Source organism: Babylonia areolata, chromosome 25, assembly GCF_041734735.1.
Source record: "Babylonia areolata isolate BAREFJ2019XMU chromosome 25, ASM4173473v1, whole genome shotgun sequence".
NCBI classification, from domain to species: Eukaryota; Metazoa; Mollusca; class Gastropoda; order Neogastropoda; family Buccinidae; genus Babylonia; species Babylonia areolata.
This window is the reverse complement of record NC_134900.1, coordinates 27,512,137-27,519,636: the sequence shown is the minus strand read 5'-3', so window position 1 is coordinate 27,519,636 and position 7,500 is coordinate 27,512,137. Positions and strand designations below refer to the sequence as shown.

Genomic DNA, 7,500 nt, shown 5'->3' with positions numbered 1-7,500 from the left:
TTCGTTCACATGTGCACACACATGCAGACGATCAAAAACGCATGTTACATTATCCCGTAATTTGTGTCAGTCTTCGCTAGCCTGTGGAAACACAAACACACACCCAGCATGCACCCGCCCCTTGGAAACGAAATGAATTATGACTGCCTGAAGGGAGAAGAAGAAGAATACGGAGGAGGAGGAGGAGGAGGAGGAGGAGGACGACGACGACGACGACGACGAAGAAGAAGAAGAAGAAGAAGAAGAAGAAGAAGAACAGGAGGAGGAGGAGGAGGAGGAGGAGAAGAAGAAGAAGAAGAAGAAGAAGAAGAAGAAGAAGAAGAAGAAGAAGAAGAAGAAGAAGAAGAAGAAGAAGAAGAAGAAGAAGGAGGAGGAGGAGGAGGAGGAGGAGGAGAGGAGGAGGAGGAGAAGAAGAAGAAGAAGCAGAAGAAGAAGAAGAAGAAGAAGAAGGAGGAGGGAGGAGGAGGAGAAGAAGAAGAAGAAGAAGGAGGAGGAGGAAGAGGAGGAGGAGGACGACGACGAAGAAGAAGAAAGAGAAGAAGAAGAAAAAGAAGAAAGAGAAGAAGAAGAAAAAGAAGAAGAGGAGGAGGAGGAGAAGAAGAAGAAGAAGAAGAAGAAGAAGAAGAAAGAGAAGGAGAAGAAGAAAAAGAAGAAGAAGAAAGAGAAGGAGAAGAAGAAAAAGAAGAAGAAGAAGAGTTCGCCAACTCCATTTTGTTTTGTTACAAAATGAAGACAGATGTGGACACATGTGTAATAAGAGATGTTGCCATGTTTATTAACCGTTTGAGAGAGAGTAATGAATGTGACGTTCAACGTTTTTATGTCTGATTCAAATTGCCTGCCAAAGCAATTATCTTTTTTTTTCATTGTTGATTTCATTATTATTTTAAAATTCACTTTATTCTTATGTGTGCGTGTTCTTATGTGGGCAGGCTGGTTGCCTTTGCGTTAAATTTCCTGAATTCCTGGGCTCTCTCTCTCTCTCTCTCTCTCTCTCTCTCTCTCTCTCTCTCTCTCTCGTGTTTGCTTTCACGGTTGATAAACACACCACTGGTGTATTCCCCCCCCCCCCCAGCAGACCCCCAGAAAACAAAATCTACCCACCCACCCCCCACCTTCCCTCATCCCCACACACCCCCCCCCCTCCTCCCCAACCAACACACTCACCACCATCGCCCTCAGTCAAGGGAGGTCATTCGCAAAAGCGTTTACAGATTATTACCAACCCAGAGTGAGCCCCCCCCCCCCCGACCCCCCCACCCCCCACCCACACACCCATCCCATCCCCTCTCCCGTCTTAAACTTGAACCGCCCGGAGTATGCGTATCAGAATCCAGCTTATAGCCGGGGTGGGAATTTATATCGACAAGGTTTCTGGTGAGGAAGCGACTATTTGTTAGAAAAGTGAGTCGGAAAGGAATTACATGAGACAGCTTCTGTTTCAGTCTCCAAATGACAATAATTATAAATCAAGGAAGGAAGGAAGGAAGGAAGGAAGGAAAGAAAGAAAACTTAATCCGTGGTCAGTTTTCACAGAAAGGGTGTCTGTTACCTCCCCTCCCCTACTACTGAGGTGTGACGAAGGATTCACGCAGATTTATTTATTTATTTTTTTTATATATTTTTTTTTATATAGTCGATTTATGTGTGACGCGAGTTGTAACTTCTAAGGTCTGGACAGGAAAATGCTTTGGAATGTCGATTTATGACACGAGGAACTGAACTGTAGTGTGTGGGGGTGGTGGTGGTGGTGGAAGGGGGTCGGGGAGTGGTGGGGTGGTGTTGTGGGGAGAAAGGGGTGTGTGTGTGTGTGTGTGTGTGTGTGTGTGTGTGTGTGTGTGTGTGTGTGTGTGCGCGAGAGGGAGAGAGAGAGAGAGAGAGAGAGAGAGAGAGAGAGAGTGGTGGGAGACAGAGAGAGAGAGAGAGAGAGAGAGAGAGAGAGAGAGAGGGGGCGGGGGGGCGGAGGTGAGAGGGGGAGAAGTGGCAGTTCTTTTTTTTTGTTGTTGTTTTTTTTTTTACCCCTGAAGAGGGCAATAACCCCTTCAACTAACTGGCAGGTTTCCGACCCGACACGAGTGATCTCTACATTGCGACCGACGCTTCTCTCACAATACCCGACGCAGCGACGTTCAGTCTGCAACGGGCTTTATACAATGCCCCCCCCCCCCTCCCTACCCGTGCCCCCGCCCCGCCCTGTCCCTCCCCACGCACCCCTCTCTGTGTGTTTGTGAGTGGTGAGTATGAGCGTGTGTGTGTGTGTGTGTGTGTGTGTGTGTGTGTGTGTGTGTGACAGACGGACAGACATACACGCACACGCACACACACACACACAGACAGAGACAGAGAGAGAGAGAGAGACAGAGACAGAGAGGGAGAGAGAGAGAGAGATAGAGAGAGAAAGAGCGCGAGTGAGTGGTGAGTATGAGTGTGTGTGTGTGTGTGTGTGTGTGTGTGTGTGACAGACAGACAGATACACATGCACACGCACACACACAGACAGACAGAGACAGAGAGAGACAGAGACAGAGACAGAGACAGAGAGGGAGAGAGAGAGAGAGATAGAGAGAGAGAAAGAGCGCGAGTGAGTGGTGAGTATGAGCGTGTGCGTTCGTTCATTCTTTTGCTTAATTAACCGACATCCATCCACATTTGTGATTTTTAGACGAAAATCCATCATCTCCCCCACCCCACCCCACCCCACCCTACCACACCCCACCCCACCACACCCATGCCTTAAATTCCGGCATCACTACTTTCCATGTTCCTGTCTCATCAATTAGTTTTAAAGAAAAAAGAAAAAAAAAGAAAAGAATATGAACGAAATAAGATAAACTAACAAGTCAACCAGTAGAATCACGTGTGTGTGTGTGTGTGTGTGTGTGTGTGTGTGTGTGTGTGTGTGTGTAGCTCTAGGAAGGGGTAGAAACGGAACATAAGAAAGAGGAAAAGGGGAAGGGAGAGGGAGGGGGGGTGGGGGTGGGGGTGGGGGGGCAAGGAAGGGTTGTCTACACCTTGCAGGTTTTTTTTTTTTTTTTTTTTTTTTTTTTTTTTTTTTTTTCAAAAAACCCAACAAACCAGCTGACACGTTCCTCGAGTGCCAAGGGTTCACCTGCATTGCATATTTCCCATTTCCCCACCACCACCACCACCACCACCATATTCTCTTCTTCCGCCCCTCCTGGCCGTACCCCATCCCGTCCCCCCCCCCCTTCTTCACCCCCTCCGCCCCCCCACGCACCCCCCCCTCCCCCCGACCCCCATCCCTCCTGTCACCGCCTCTCAAAGAACTTCTGCAGCGTGACTGGCGGAATGTTATGTATTATTTATAATGTGGGTGCATGTGGGAGCGTTTGTGTGTGTGTGTGTGCGTGTGTGTGTGTGTGTGTGTGTGTGTGTGTGTGTGTGTGTGTGTGAGAGAGAGAGAGAGAGAGAGAGAGAGAGAGAGAGAGAGTGTGTGTGTGTGTGAAGTCGTTCACAAGTTGGTTGGTTGTGTATACAAAGCAAGACAGAAAAAAAAGGAGAGAGAAAGAGAGAGAGAGATGGAGACAAGGGGGAGGGAGAGAGTGAGGAGTGGGGGGTGGTGGCGGTGAGGGAGGAAAGGAGAGAGAGAGAGGGGTGGGAGAGTGGTGAAGAGAGGGAGAGATAGAGATGGAATGAGGAAGGGAGGGAGAGAGAGAAAAAAAAAGGGGGAGTGGGTGAGGGAGGGAGAGAGAGCCGAGAGAGAGAGAGAGAGAGAGACAGAGAGAGAGAGAGAGGGGGAGGGGGGTTGGGGCTGAGAGAGACAGAGACGGAGAGACAGACAGCAGAAAAGATACAAGCAAGCGAACGAACGAACGGACGGACGGAAAAACAGTCACTTCAGGGCACCGTCAGTCTGTGTGAGGCCGGCTGCTCTAGGACTTGCGGAGACCTCACCCCCCTCCCCACCATTCCCCCCACACACACCCCTCCTCCTGCACTGTCTCAGCAGCTCTGGTGTGTGTGTGTGTGTGGTTCGTCCGTCGGGATCGACGAGGACCATCTAGTCATCCTGGGGGTGGGTGGGTTGGGCTCTGTGGGTGCGCAGATGACTGATCAGGCCAATCCGCGCCCCGGAAGGTTCTGACACAGTTGTGGACAGGGGATGGTGGCGGCTGTCGGGGACTTGCTGGCACTGCTTTTCCTGGCCTGTCTGCATTGCTCTGCTGCAGCGATTCTGTTGGCCTCGCAGGATTTTGGCACCTTTGTGGACAGCTGAGCGCCACTTTCTCAGCAGCTCTACAGTGTGGGTGGGTGAAGCTGGTCCATGTGAAGCGATCCTGTGCAAGGGCTTTCCGGCCAAAATGTATGGCGGTAGCTATGTACAGAGGCTCCCAGTAAGGCCTTCAGTGTGTCCATGAAGCAATGAAGCACTTTGTATTCTGTCCTCCCAATACCACGCTTTGTCTGTGGCAGTTCACCATCGTGCCATGTAAAAGGATACAAGTACACATGGATATATGTATGATAGTCAGTCGTGTCCGACCATGACCATCAGAACAGCAGAGGAGGCAACTGCTGTTCCGACTATTTTGGGCCAGAATTTGATTATAGTGGAGAGTGTCTTGCCCAAGTTACTTCCTCACTCTCTCGGCCAAGAGGGCTTTTAGGACAGTCGGCGTTGGGATGGTTCCCATAGGCCAACTAGCCCACAAGGCTGCAGCACGAAGAGCCAGTGCAATTTTGCCTCCTAGTTTGAGAGTCATAGTCCTTCACAAAAGACTAAGCTGTAAATGGTTTGCCATTGACTGGAGAAACCATTGATAATACAGCTCTCACTTTGCTGTTGGCCCAAATGTAAACTTATGTCAATCTGTGATATAAGCCGAGTGTTGGGCCTAACACATGAATACAAGAGAAGCGAAGACAAAAAAGAGCATTGACACGCTTTCAAGTACAAGCCTTAATCTTGTTGAATATGCTCTGTTGTCTTTTGCTTGTATTGTATTCATGTGTACTATTGAACAATTAAAAGATTTATTTTTTTCTAAACCATAGGATATGAGCGGCATCATTAGCAAAACAGACCTTTCTCTCTTATAAGTCTGCGGTCGAACTGATTTTTTTCCTTTTTCTTTTCTCTCTTTTTTCTTTTGCACGCGTAAATGAAGCAGGTTGAAAAACAGTTATCTATCTGTCTATCTCTGGCGACTTAAGGTGAACGCCCTTTGATGACGTGCCAAAGGCGCCGCACATGAGCAGAACAGTGAGAAGAAGAAGAAGAAGAAGAAGAAGAAGAACGAGGAGGAAAAGAAGAAGAAGAAGAAGAGGGGGGGAATGAGAAGAAGAAGAAGAAGAAGAAGAAGACGAAGAAGAAGAAGAAGAAGAAGAAGAAGAAGAAGAAGAAGAAGGAGGAGGAGGAGGAGGAGGAGGAGGAGGAGGAGGAGGAAGAAGAAGAAGAAGAAGAAGAAAGCCCCTGAACAACGTGGGGGGGGGGGGGGGGGGGCAAGACACAGCCCTGCTTTGCTCCGCTGATAATGCTGACGGAACCTTGACGTTTCTTCGTCGAAGCAAACCTTGGTCCCTCTGGTAATGATGGCAGTACTTGGGGGTCCGTGCTTATCTCAGGGCCGTGTTATGACTGTGGGGGGAGGTGTGGGGTGGAAGTTGGGGGGGGGGGGGGGGCGGGTGGGGGGGGGGGGGGAGGGGGGGGAACAGGGGGCAATGGTCGGTCGTTTGTGACAGACCTGACAGGTGGATCAGTCAATACCCGGCAGTGGTGTCTGTTGTGCTTGGCATCACCTGAGGGATACTGTTTCTGGTTTCTGGCTACATACACTCTTAAAGTTTCGTTCTTCTGACATGATCTCCTTCGTCAACCCGGATTTTTTTTTTTTTCCCTGCCCGTATCTTGACAACCGTAAATTCAACGTAATAGAATACACGAAGGGCTGAAACATACATGAACCAGTTCTATCGTTCAGATTCCTGACACCAAACCAACTGGAATAAACAAACAAACAAACAAACAACCCCCCCCCCCCCACACACACACACACAAAACAAACAACGGCAGATGGTATAATAGACGATAGGTAGCAACACCTTGACAGTACAAGCGATACAAGCATACGGAATATTCAATCCCTCGCCGGGCAGGGCTTCCTCCTCAGCACGCCAGAACACCTAGCCGGGACATCACCCCATCCTTTCCGAGACAGCCAGGACTCCCCCTTGGAACGCCAGGTGGACCTCCCAACTCTTCTTCAATCACCGATAATGTGTGACGGGACATAAAACAAAGTTCCTCCCTCCCAACCCGGACAGACACCCAGGAATCCTCCATCGGACAACGGAACCCTCTCCAATCCTTCTTCTTCTTCTTTGTTCGTGGGCTGCAACTCCCGCGTTCACTCGTATATACACGAGTGGGCTTTTACGTGTATGACCGTTTTTACCCCGCCATGTAGGCAGCCATACTCCGCTTTCGGGGGTGTGCATGCTGGGTGTGTACTTGTTTCCATAACCCACCGAACGCTGACATGGATTACAGGATCTTTAACGTGCGTATTTGATCTTTTGCTTGCGTATACACACGAAGGGGGTTCAGGCACTAACAGGTCTGCACATATGTTGAGCTGGGAGATCGGAAAAATCTCCACCCTTTACCCACCAGGCGCCGTCACCGAGATTCGAACCCGGGACCCTCAGATTGAAAGTCCAACGCTTTAACCATTCGGCTATTGCGCCCGTCCCTCTCCAATCCAAAATCCAAACACCAATAACATGAGGAGGAGGAGGAGGAGGTGTTCTGGCTGCCACATTGTTTTTTGTGTCCTTTCCTGTGACTTCTCATCACTTTCCTTTCCTGAACTTTTAGTCTCTCTCCCTCTCTGTCTGTACCTTTCTGTCTGTCACTCACTCATTTCATTTGCCTGAAGAAGAGCTTGTGGCTCGATACGTCGCCTCTTTTATCCCAAGTTAGTGGACTTTTACCAAGATTTTTTTTAGTCTACCTCCCACCCAATAACATGACCTTAAGGACGCCAGCAAATAAGTTGGTAAACTCTTCTTCTTCTTCTTGCTCGCCTCTTGACAGTGTCAGTCTAGCACGTCTGATGAATGACGTCGTCCTCACCAAATCCTGACTGGAGCCGTGGAGCTTCTTGTGCTGCAGTAGGGTTTGGTGTCGTCCACACGATGTCTCCGAGTCCCTTCAGAAGGGGACAGGTCTGAAGAGAGTGTGTTCTGCTGTTTGGTCTTCGAGACCACAGGAGCGGGTGCGAGATGGTGCCAGCTTCATCTTCCTGCTGAACGGGTGGGCGTTGAGACGGCGATGGTTAGTTCTGTAATCTCATGATCACCACCTGCTGCCAGCGTTGAAAAAAGGTGATATGCATACCCCGTGGTTCTTGGTCGCAGCGAAGCAAAGCTAACGCTATATCTGATAAACTCAACAATAATATTGTCGAAGTGTACACTTGCCAGTTCTTCAGTTCTATCGACATATCTCCAGAGTCCTATACCCGTTGAAAAAAAAAA

The 7,500-nt window shown here is 49.3% G+C and overlaps 1 protein-coding gene across 1 annotated transcript in view; it reads right to left on the bottom strand.

The window, feature by feature from the left end:
* LOC143299572 (E3 ubiquitin-protein ligase PDZRN3-like) overlaps window positions 1–7,500 on the bottom strand; it is a 171,265-nt gene that overhangs the window by 19,017 nt on the left and 144,748 nt on the right. The gene's annotated exons all lie outside the window — the stretch shown is intronic.